Source organism: Colobus angolensis, unplaced genomic scaffold (assembly GCF_000951035.1).
Source record: "Colobus angolensis palliatus isolate OR3802 unplaced genomic scaffold, Cang.pa_1.0 Scaffold261, whole genome shotgun sequence".
Taxonomy (NCBI): domain Eukaryota; kingdom Metazoa; phylum Chordata; class Mammalia; order Primates; family Cercopithecidae; genus Colobus; species Colobus angolensis.
In genome coordinates, this window is record NW_012115833.1 from 1,596,660 (window position 1) to 1,609,666 (window position 13,007).

Consider the following 13,007-nt stretch of genomic DNA (forward strand, 5'->3'; position numbering starts at 1 on the left):
TTACCAAGCTCCTCCTCTGCCATAATGTGATTCCTGCTCCCAAGTGCTTACTTTTTAAAGTACAGGCTACATCTATTTATCAGCAAACAAGGAGAGAGAGAAAACCACAAGGAGAGCACAAACACCCCTTAATTTACCCATCCACAAGACTCAGAAGAAATCCTATGAAGGAGGTTGCATTTCCACAAGTAACATGGGATTTGGATTCAAAGTTTTATTTGGATTTTAAAGGAAAGAATAATTTCAAAGGCCTAGAAATTTTGGAAATGTTTAGGTTACACAAAGGTAGTCATTTACTCAAGTTGGGTAATTGATCGAATATCTTCAAAGAAAACCAGTATCTATATTAGTGTGTATGTGACTTCAGAGTCCTTTATCCTAATCTCTAAAGTTAAAAATCATGTGAATGCAGTAGTGTAATCATTGTTACTAGCTTTAAATCATTTTATGAGACACCCAGTATTTCCATGATATAGTAGTTATTTTATGTTTTGATGTGCAAAATTTCGTTAAGATTCTCTCAAACTTGTATTATTACTCCCATATTATATATTTATATTAACTAAAATTTCAAGATTAAGAGGAATTAGTCATTCAAATGATCACACTACTAGAATAAATCATCTTCTTATCCTTAGACAAGCCCTTATGAAATTTTATTGATAAAGCATTATCAGCCAGACATAGTGGCTCACACCTGTAATCCCAATACTTTGTGAGAGGCTGAGGTGGGGGAATCACTTGAGCCTAGGAGTTTGAGACCAGACTGGCCTACATGATGAAACCCCATTATTACGAATAATACAAAAATAAGACTATGTGGTGGTATGTGCCTGTAATCCTGGCTATTTGGGAGGCTGAAGCAGAAGAACTGCTTGAACTGGGAGGCAGAGAATATTCACATTTTCTTTGTAGCAATAGCTTACATTTTAGGCTGTCAAAATTTATATATACACATGCATGCACACAACCATGAACACATCCTACTCAAAATTTTATCCCCATTAAATTCTAGAAATATTATCATCTGGCATCACAGTTAAAATGTAAACTACTCTAATGTTAGGAAAAATAGAATTCTGGGAGGAAAGTTGAAGCTGGTGAGGTTGAAGGTTACAAGTAATGGTTTCTGATGGAAATTGCTCACTGGAAAGTACTCAAGTCCCCTTAGTTGGCTAATTCCCTGAGTAGCAATCAAGAACATTTGCCACTGGCCAAAACACAGTCAAAAGACGGATGAAAGTGATTGCAAGAGAGTTTAAATAGAATAACTCTCATGCTCCAGCAGAAGAAGAGTGATCTTAGACACTAAACCAGTGATTCTTGAAAGACTTATTGCCTTTGAATCAAAATAAAAATCAGTTAAGCATATTTATGAACTATCCAGAAATACATAATGTATCCGATAGCTAATGTTCCATTTGAAATTAACCCTTGAGACCACTAGTCATCTAGAGGTTATATATTATCTACTTTATATTGTCCCTAAAGTACCTCTGTGTTGGAGAAGGATAAAATAGCAATGGTGTAGGCTATATTTACATTGCTCATCAAACAAGATTTGAATTTGTTGTATTGAATATTTTGTTCTAAGGTTTCTTTGGGGTTTGTCATTTCTGTTGCTTCTCCCTTTTCCCCCATTCAATCAAAATTTAATGTGCTTTGATTGATTTTTTTCCTCCAAAATCAATTCTCAACTATAATTCAATTATCCAACATTATTGTGGGAAATCATTATTATAAAAAATAAATTTAAAATTCTACTTCAAAGACATAAAATGAGCTAAATCAAGATCTTCTAAACAAGAAAACCCTTAAAGCAACATGCCAAGTATATTGGGCAGCTGATTAGAGCTTGAATGAAGAAGGACTCAAGAGATTACACTAGTACTCATTTTTTTTTTCAAATAAAATAATCAATTTAATATATATTTGGAAATGATCAAAAGAGAGAAGGATGTTGTTTCCAGTAAAATATTTGTTATCTGAACTCTGCAGTTGATTCCAAATTCAAATGAATCATAAGTGATGAATAGGAGATTATGAGACAGAGCTTTTCAACAATCCATAGAAAATCCATTATAGTTGCTATTAATTGTTTTGGTATAAGGTTTCTTCATGTTTCTATTTTAAAAGTGTATTTTCTTTGGTTTAAAATAAAGTATGAAAACCTGCTTTCAAACCACAGGATTATTCTATTTATTTTCATTTGATTATTTATTGATTTATTTTTGTTGCCAGAATTTGAAGTTTTATAATAACCTTCTGTTTATGTAACAACCTCAGATAAAAGGGAACTTTAGTTCCTACGATAAAGTTTAAATAAACACCACTAGTTTCTACGGAAGTAATTATAAATAAGTGGTATCAGGGAAAGAGTTTATGTCTGTATTTTCATTTAAGTTATGAGAATAAGTAAGCAGTTAACACAAGCAAAAATGTGCACTGTATGTAGAAAATATTTGTTCATTTAGCTATAAAATATTTATTTATGCTTTCTACTCTGTGATGTAATTTTGAATTATCTTTCTTATAATTTCCCAGTATTTTAACACTCATGACTGTGTAAATTAATAGGTAGAATGATACTAATTTTCCTACTAATAATATTATTCTCTTTTACCAAAGTAGAATATGGCTTTGTGGTAGCTATTTATAGAAATATTTGCATACCTTGCTTTGTTAAAGTAATAATTTTAATTTGCTTCTAGTTATCATGGTGCTCTAAAATGTCTGGTTATCTTAAAACATCACAGAATGGCTAGAGGTTTTTCCTTTAATGTAGCAGATTTATATCCAATTTAAATGCTTAGTATGTATTAAACTATTTCTTAAATGCATCAAAATGTAAAACAATATGCATTAGGTAAATAATATACACATTTTCTTTGTAGGTCAAGTTATTTATTTGTATCCTCAGATAAGTTTTCTGTTCTTTGCACTTCATGATATTTTTAAATCCATGTTTAATAAATACATAATATATCAATTTATGTTTTCCACTATTCAATGCAAAATATTTTCAAATGTGACTTTTGAAGATATTGCAGACACCTAGTACTCAAAAAATTATAGAGAGATGCATTTAGAGGAAAAATAAAACTTTAAAGCTATAAATATGTATTTAAAATTTACTAGAGAAAAAACATTCTGAGAATACGTTCAAATTCAGGGAAATTCCTATTATAATAAACATCATGAGGAATTGAAATGCTTGTGTTGTGAAGAATTTTGTATTAGTAACTTCTTTGTGACACGTTGGGGTCATTTTCTCAGGAAGTGTATCCAAATACAGCTGGAGTTTTGTCTCCTAATTTCTGTGTCCCAGTGGTTCAGCTCATGTAGTTAATTAAAAATATGTAGAAATAAAAAAAAAATATCTGCACAATAGTGGCATACTATTGGGAGAGGCTAGTGAGGCAGAAATGTGATTACTATTTTTTGATATTGTTTAGAATTATTTATACATAGAGATAGTAATAACTGACTGATGTTTCCTACCTACAGGTAGACCATTCACTCCCAGTATCTTTGGACAGCCAGTATCTTTGGATAGCCCTAGAATGTTGCTCATATCCCGTTCTAAAGAGATAATGTCACAGAGTGTGCAAATGAGTTACCAGCCCTACGTGGCACACCTTTATATTCACCACGGCATTCCCAACGAGACCATATCTCTCTGGGCTTACCTCGTACAGTAATCAAGATATTGGTGTTACTAGACCCAGGGTTTTGCTGTCTGATGTGGGACTCTATCAGTGAACCATGTTGACCCTAGGACTCAATGTGAGCGTGGCCAATATTTCTATCCCATACTACTGTCTGAAATGTTCTACATAATCTCTTTTATTTCTATTCTCCTCTCATTGGTGTGGCATCTGGATCACAGTCTGAAGCCTCTCTTTGCCTTCTCCTGTAGTCTCCTCCCTTTATTCTTCATAAGTATTTCCCCACAACATGCACAACATATTGCATTATGTTGTCTGTTTCTCAAATGACCAGAATTGATCATAATGGTAACCAGGAGAAGTCAATAAAGACAATTAGTTAAATAGTGCTCAGGGACTAGATCACCCACTGCCAGTTGTGACTGCACTGTACTGCAAGGAAGAATGCATCCTGAATAGAGTGTAAGACACAAATACTCTGGCTCAAAGTGAAAGCCTGATTGCTGAAGATTTCACTAGAGGTGATCCAGCAAAACACCCTGATTGCCAATGGAATGATTCACATCTGAGAGTCATATGGGACTAACAATGTCTATGAGATCAACCAAGCTGGCTCATCATTACTAAGTAGTATTGACACCCTGGAGAGCGGTAACAAGTGATAACAAGAAATTTAAGGCAAAAAACCGATGTAAATTATTTAATAAATAGTAAAGGCTAAATACAAGACCTAGAGGCCTTTTAATATTTTTGTAGATTATAAATCATCCTTATATTTTTCAGTAGGAGAGCAAACAAACTGAGGAACAGTCTGACCACTTGCAGTATCTGTTCTAGAGAAGCTCACATGCCCAGCCAAGGCAGCTTTATCGTGAGAAGATCAAGGTTTCTGTTGGGAAGATCTGGGACACTGAGACATGAGATGGAGACATCTAGATAGATTACACAAAGATCTTGCCTCTGCAGATGCCTCCTGAGCCATCCTCCCTATTAGGAATTAGAACTTTTCTCCAGAGAGAAGATACTTCAGAGATCACTGTCTTTCAAGGAAACAATTGTCTCCTCTCTCAGACACCAATCTGAAAAGCAGAGTTAATTCAAAGCATAGCCTGGCTGGGACCTGAGAAAGGAGGAGAGAAATTTCACCTTGAAAGAGCTGAAAAGATAGTAGCTAGTACGCACCATCAGGAGTCGGTCGAAGACATCTGAAATTGGATTTGATGGTGCTTTATCAAGGAGTCTATTAGAAATATAATGGTGAATGCGGCCCCAACGTCCCTAGAAACCTCAGCTGTGGTTCTTTTCTCCAGGTCAGGGATTATGGCAGAGGCAGCAGTCGTAGAGTTAAGCTTGTTAATAGCCCTGGAAATGGTGAGGTCTCAAAATAACAGAGGCCGGGTAGTGGTATTTATCTGATAGAAGCAGCAGACCACAATGATAGAGACAACTGGGAAAAACATAGAACCAACCAAAGGTCTTCACCCACCTAAGTAGTATTGTTGACAGAGCATGGCATCAGTCAGACCCAAATTAATAGACAGAAAATGGGAGTCATCCTTAACGCACAATCAGAAGAAAGTAAGGTTGATGGTGGTTCCTTTCATCAGTCCATTTAAAATGTCAATATGGTCCCTTAAAAAACCAGAGAGAGAAGGTATACTACCTAAAGCTTAAAAATTAGTAGCCATGATTGCTGTGCTGTATGTAGTATCGATGCTAGAGGATAAGGCTTCAGGTAAAAATTGCATAGCTATGGGTTTGATTAACTAATTGTTTTCTATTCTTATCAATAAATCAGATAGAGTTTACATTCACTTGAACTGTCCTAAATATTCATATATAATTTTGTCCCAGGTTATGCTAATTCTCTCTTTCAACTTCTCACAGTCATCATTCATACAATTTTCTCATGCTTCCATATCCTCATTTTCCCTCTCCACTGAACTATTTTCATCACCATGCATTATACAAACATACTAATTCTCTCAACTATGTCATACTATAATTAGAAGGAATCTAGATCATACATTCATCTGACATATGATAACATTGGCCTATTATATTGATCATTTTGTGCTGATCCAGCAGAATGAGCAAGGTGAGGCTAGTATTTCTTTATACTGGCAACGGATATTAGAAAATATAAATTCCAAGAGGCCATTTTCAATAACACCAAAATATAAAATAATTAAATCGAAATCTACTGTGCAATTTTAACCGTATTAGCCGAGCAGTTTTTGTTTTAATTTTTAATTAATTAATTAATTTATTTATTTATTTATTTTTGAGACAGAGTCTCGCTCTGTCGTCCATAATCTGCCTGTTGCTCTATCCTACTGTGGCTGAGCTAGTATCTAAGATGCAAGAAAAGGTGCTCTTTACTCTTCTTTCTCTGTCGTCCTCAAGTGAAAGGAAGGAATGACTTTTGTTGCTGCAAGCTGTACTATCTGTGGTTGGTGAAAAGGAGGCACAAGCATCCCCCAAGTCACCCTGTCTGGTGTCTAAGTCATGCACTACCCCAGTCCACTGGCTAGAAGACCAGCACAGCATCATGACTTGTTTAAGAATTGCAGCCCTTGTGTTCAATACTGCTTTTCAAGTTCATCTACGACTCCAGAGCACTTTAGCCCATGATGGCAAGGCTTGCTGGAACTGAAACTCACACAGCTGGAATGGGCACTTTCCCTCTGGCTCGGACTGGTCTAAATCTTTTCTCCATGAGCAGGTGCTGGTTGAGTTCAACATGGTTTTGCTTTCCACTGTGGCAGCCAGCACTCTGTTCAACGCAAAGTCCTCCATTCATTGTGTTTTCCCTTCCCCAAGTGCGTAGATTACTTCTCTGTGCCACATACCCACAGCCAGGGGAAGGAAAGAGGCATGAATTAGTAATTCAAGACTGTCTTTTCCACCCTCCTCTGTGCCTCTTTCAGTGATAAAAAGTTAAAATTAGGTACTGTGATTACTCACTTAGTTTCTGGTTTTTTGAAAGTGCTTTTTTATTTGCCGATGGGGGACAATCAGTTGAGACTTTTATTCTGCCACCTTGCTCCACCCTCTCTAGCTAAATTTTTTAAAGTTATTATTTAACCAACTCTATCATTTTATTACTGAAGGAGAGAGAAATAGACAAGAATTTAGACTGTTATAAGATCCTGTGATGGTTCATGTTAGGTGCTAACATGATAGAATAAAGGAATGCCTAGAGAATCGGTAAAGCATTACTTCTGGGTGTGTTTGTGAGGGTATTCCAGAGGGGACTGGCATGTGAGTTGTCGAACTGAGTATGAAAGATTTATCCTCCAAATACCATCAAATCAGCTGGGGACCTGGGTAGAACAAAGTTGGAGAGAAAAGATTTTTCTCTCTCCTGGAGCTGGGGTGTTCTTCTTCTTCTGCCCTTGAACATCAGAATTCTAGGCTGTCTGGCCCTGGGACTCCAGGACTTATACCAGTACCCTCCCCCGCACCCGGCTTCTCTGGCCTTTAGAATCCACCTGAGAATTGCACCATTGACCTTGCTGATTCTCAAGCTTTTGGATGTGGACTTAGCCATGCTACCAACATCTATAGGTCTTCAAATTTTAGATGGCCTGCTATGGGGCTTTGTGCCTCCATAATCATGTGAGTTCATTTCCCTAACAAATAAATCGTAAATCCCCTCCCTATCTATCTTCTATCTATCTGCTTTCAGCTATGAATATATCTATACTGTTTATTCTGTCTCTCTGGAGAATCCTGACTAATATAGATCCTTAGGACAGTAAGAGCTATACCATTATCATGACATTCAACCCCAAAGGGATAGTCAAATGCACATAAGGAAATCAGGTTCATTTAGAATGTTGGAGGTATGAATTGTCATTCAAACTGCACCACGGACTCAGCTATTATATTCCATTTGTTTCTTGGGAATAAATGTTCTTAAAATTAGGAGCCAGCTGAAGAAGACATAGAAGTGTTATAGCATATTCTGAAAAATAATCAGGTATTTAATACAAGCAGAACTAAAATTATTTTTTTTAAAACAGGAATAACAGGGCTGGGCACAGTGGCTCACACACGTAATCCAAGCATTTTGGGAAGCTTAGGTGGGCGGATGACCTGAAATCAGGAGTTGTAGACCAGCCTGGCCAACATGGTGAAACCCTGCCTCAACAAAAAATATAAAAATTAACTGGGCATGGTGGCAGGCATCTGTAATCTTAGCTACTTGGGAAGCTTGAATGTGACATTTTAAACAATAGGCCTTCTCAATAAAGCCATCCTTGCATAATGTGTTCATCTGCAGGAATTTTAAAATTCGTTAGCACTTATCAGTTTAAATCAAATGAAGTTAATTTAATGTTTATATCTGTCTCATGTAGTTATAGATACATATGATAAATGTATGTATTATATATATACACACACACAACTATTTGGAAAGGTAAGATATAAATTAAATATGATAAAATACTATTTTATATTGAAGTGCTTATTAATTGATAACTGAGATAAAAGTAAAAACCAAAAACAGAAAAGTACCAGCTGATGATGCTGTAACATTGTTACAGGCAACAGTAATAAATGTGTGACTTTCTTTGTAAAATATTCAGTTTACTTTTTAAACCATAAAATCAAATATTGTTGAAGTAACCTCTAGTGTGGATGAAAGTAATACTATTTTTTTCCTTTAACAATAGGTTATCATGATGAAGATATCAATGAACAAATTTAAATGCATCATCTATGCAAATATTTTTTCTGTGACTTAACCTTAAAAAAAACTGTTAAAAAATCTAGTTTCTTTCTGTTTTGGCCTATTAATTGCATTTATAGATATGTTAGCAAAGTGATTTCCAATGGTAACATATTATTTTGTTAAGAAAGCAGTCTTATATTTAGATAGTTAAATGATCCTAAAAATCTTAAGCAGGGGGAAAATTATCAGGCTTATTTAGCACTAGATGACCTAAGAATAAACAAACAAACAAACAAATATTAAATTATTTTAGTTTCTGATAGTCTTAGGGCCAAAAGGTCTGTTCTTTCATCCACATTTGGTTCTTCAATAAATCTAATATTTGTTATGAATTCTATTAGGTTTCATCAAAGCCTAGAGATGTTTTGATGTATTAAACAAAAGCTGTAATTAATGTGATAGTAACTACAAACTTTATGAGGCATATCCTAAAATAATCTCTGAAAATGCACCTTAATAAATGTTTTAATTTTTAATGTAGTCAATACTTCATTGGACTATGCTGTTGTATCATTAAAAGGTTTTAATTCACACTTGTGGGTCTTTCTTATTATGTAAAACCCCAGGGCATTCCTAGTTTTGTTTGTTTGTTTGTTTGAGATGGAGTCTTGCTCTGTTACCCAGGCTCCAGTGCAATCCTACGAACTTGGCTCACTGCAACCCCCACCTCCCAGGATCAAGCAATTCTCCTGCCTCAGCCTCCCAAGCAGCTGGGACTACAGGCACGCGCCACCATGGCCAGCTAATTTTTGTACTTTTGGTAGAAACGGGGTTTCAACGTTTTGATCAGGCAGGTCTCGAACTCCTGACCTCATGATCCACCCGCCTCGGCCTCACAAGGTACTGGGATTACAGGCTTGAGCCACCGTGCCGGGCCTGCAATCCTGTTTTATGTTTGTTAATCACACCACATGAGAGAGGTTTTTATGGTGCTTGCCATAGCAGAAACAAAAATTTGCACATTTTATTTAAACCAACAGTTATTTTTCTTTGTATGTTACAGTCTTAAGTGAAATGTTTTTAATCAGTTATTTACAGTGTGAAGAGTGCCCTGAGATTGAATTTCTCAGCATATCAAAACCAAGTCAGCCTGTTACTGATGGCTGAGATTTACTCAGTGGGCAAAGATTTCCCTACTAACAATGCTATATCTATCTTCATAAACGTTTTTAAGACATAAAAGGCAAGCAGCACTCATTATATAGTCTCATGATTTCTTTAAAACATTTTAGCAACTAGTCGGGTGGACATGAACAATGTAAATTAGCACTGAGATGTAATTCTGACAGAATAGATATACAAATTTGGCTTGCATCAGTTTGTCAATAACTGGGTTGCAGTGCACTGTAGAAATACCTGTGTATACCTTACAAACAAAGCAAAGTTTGTTATGCAAAGGAACAAAAATATTATACTATATTCCTGGTCAAGCCCCAAATAAGCTATTTTGAAACACTTTTCATTGACACATATTTTCTAACAAGAACTACCGATTTTTTTTTTAACAGAAATATTGGTACGGAGAGAAAAGAGAATGTATCATATAAAAATTAGGGTGTGAGAAGAATGGATACATTATAACATAGAATTGTATTTTAATAGTATTTGTTCCTAGTTTCTTTCAACTTATTATAAATAATAGGCAGATTTTTCAAGGAAAAGTGTTTTCCTGGGAGTGGAAAATGATCACATCTTGAAAACTTTGTCTTCTAAAATGGAAATACTCTGAGCAGGTCAGAATCTAAGTCTATCTTAAGGCTTTGCCAGTTTAGCCCACAGGAATGTCTGAAAGATACCAGCAGTAACCATACAGGATGGATTCCAAACTTTCTCATAACTCTTTTAAAATAGTAATCCTTGTTTATTAGATATTGACTGGAGTTGTTCACAAAGCTTAGAGTACCATCTGGGCTGTAAATTCTGTTTAGAGAAAATAGAGTATAAAATTCTATAGAAGAGGCTTCTTAAACAGTAAGGTCGGATGAGGAGTGCCAGGGGAATGTTGCAGAATGATTATGGTGTCACGGAAAAGGGAGAGGGACAAAGAATGTTTACATTTATTAGAGAACTTATAATTATCACTTGACATCTTTCATTGAAATGACAAGAGATTTTTTTTTCAAGCCAGGTAATTTTTACTATTAGCATCAGATAGAAGATGAGAACAGTATTAACAGTTCAGGAAATTTTAAGAATATCTAAATGATTCTGTGAAAATGAGATCAGATTAATCTAAGTATTGATCTTCATGTGTAACAATATTGTAATAAGGCTTTCCTGCCTGGGAATTAAATGTCCAATCACAGAATCCAAAGCTCTGAGCTGTTGAGTAACCCTGTCCTAGACAATCAGTGGAACAAATCAAATGACTTCAGGAACTGTGACCATAACCTAAACCAGAAATTCTTAGATTTGACGTGTTTCTGAATCATGCTAGATTAGTCCAGCCAGCAGTCTGAGCTCTTGATTCAGTTGCTCTGGGGTGGTAGCCTGAGAGCTTGCATTCCAAACAAATTCCCAGGTGGAGCAGCTGCTGCTGGCCTGGAAACCACTCTTAGGGAGCCGTTTCGTACCCTCACAGAGAGCTAGCAATAATGTTGGCTTCATCTGGTAAAGGGGCCACTGTAAATAATGCAGAGATGTATGTGGCTGCTCCAGACTTCTAACAAGGTAATGTGAACTATAGAATAGATTGCTGTGGGGATTTGAATCCCTCTCTGTTCCTGATATTTACTAACTGTGACTTTGAGAAAGTTACTTAAGTTCTCAAGCTTTACTGTTTTTATCTACAAAGTTTTGATTAAATTGCTCCCTACCACTAAGGCTGTAGTAATAATTGAAGTAATCTACATGAAACTCTTAGCACAGTGGCCAGATTAAAATGAATACTCAAAAAATATTGGCTGGGCACAGTGGCTCAGGCCTGTAGTCCCAGCACTTTTCAAGGCTGAGGCGGGTGGATAACGTGGGGTCAGGAGGTCAAGACCAGACTGGCCAACATGGCAAAACCCCGTCTCTACTAAAAATACAAAAATTAGCTGGGCGTGGAGGCACGCAACTGTAGTCCCAGCTACTCTAGAGGCTGAGGCAGGAGAATTGCTTGAATCTGGGAGGCAGAGGCTGCAGTAAGCCAAGATCATACCACTGAACTCCAGCCTAGGCAACAGAGGGAGACACCATCTAAAAATAAAAATAAAAATAAAAAAATTAGCTACTTTTATTATTAATTGTGGCTACATAATTTAGAATACAACAATTCAACTAATCTCAGGCCATTAAATAAACAAGAAAAATAAGCACACTTCTCAGAATTTCCCAATTAATAATTTCAATAGGAATTATTTTTCATTTTCTTTTAAGTATTACTTATAGTTCTGTTCTCATATAGACACCTTCCAGTTCTTCACGGCAGGAAGGAAAGTTGACTGAAAGAATTGCATCCACTAATATCCACACATGCAACATCAGATGGATAGATAAAAAACATCAAACCAATATAGTTTCTCCCCACATAATTTCCTCCCTGTTCTCCACAAGGGTGTCAAATATAAAACTTTAGAGCAATAAAATTACATGGGATGGATTTCTTTCCTTTTGTATGTGCCTAAATACCTAAATGTGGAGATAAAATAGTCCTTCTTACTCTTCTGTAGTTTTCTTCTCTAAAAATTAATAAATGAAAAAATCTCATTTATTACGTTATTTATTAAAATAACATAATAAATTATATTAAATAAATACATTAAAAATCTCACTTATTATTTACATTATCATTGTTGAATGTAAAACTATTCAGCAATCAAAAATAGGAGTGTCATGTTAAGAAATCATAAAAAATATCACTTTAATAACTATAGTTATTTTGGAGACTCCTTAGTGAATGCATTAAAAATTTGATATAAAAACACTCATATGACCTTTTTTGTCTCTACTTACTCTAAAATTTTTAATTCTTTGCTGTCTGCTTCCTTCTTCATGCATCTACAAAGTTTACAACTTCAAGCACTCAATGGTCAATATCAGCTTTCTGGTCCTATCTTGACTGACCTTATTTTTGAGCTCATAAACACTATTACAGAAAAATATACAACAATAGAGACTGAGAACATTAAAAATTTTTGTCTCTTAACTGAACCATCAGTTTTACCCAGAAGTTCTATATGACTATAGACAGCTCATGCTTTAATTTAATGCAGCAGAGATTGCAGTACTCCTCCACTAGCTCCTCACCCAACTTCATTACCTCTGTTATATATTTTATAAGAATGGAAATCTCCCAATATCCTGTCACGGATGTTGCAGTCCTCCCTGTACGTTTCTTCTCCCCTTTTATCCCAGTGAATGTATGTATCATCAACTAACAATAATTCTTCAAATAATGAATTTCTACTACGTCACAGGGATATGAATCTATTATTTTGCCTATCTTCTATAGCTCCAATTTCTCTTTTGGCTTAGCTTCATAACATTAAATATACTTACATCTTTTCTGTATAAAAGTAAATGTCCACACATATGTACACATACACAGAAAACACACATACGGGATACTTCATGTATTCTGGTACTTTCTTTTTTTTTTTTTTTTGAGACGGAGT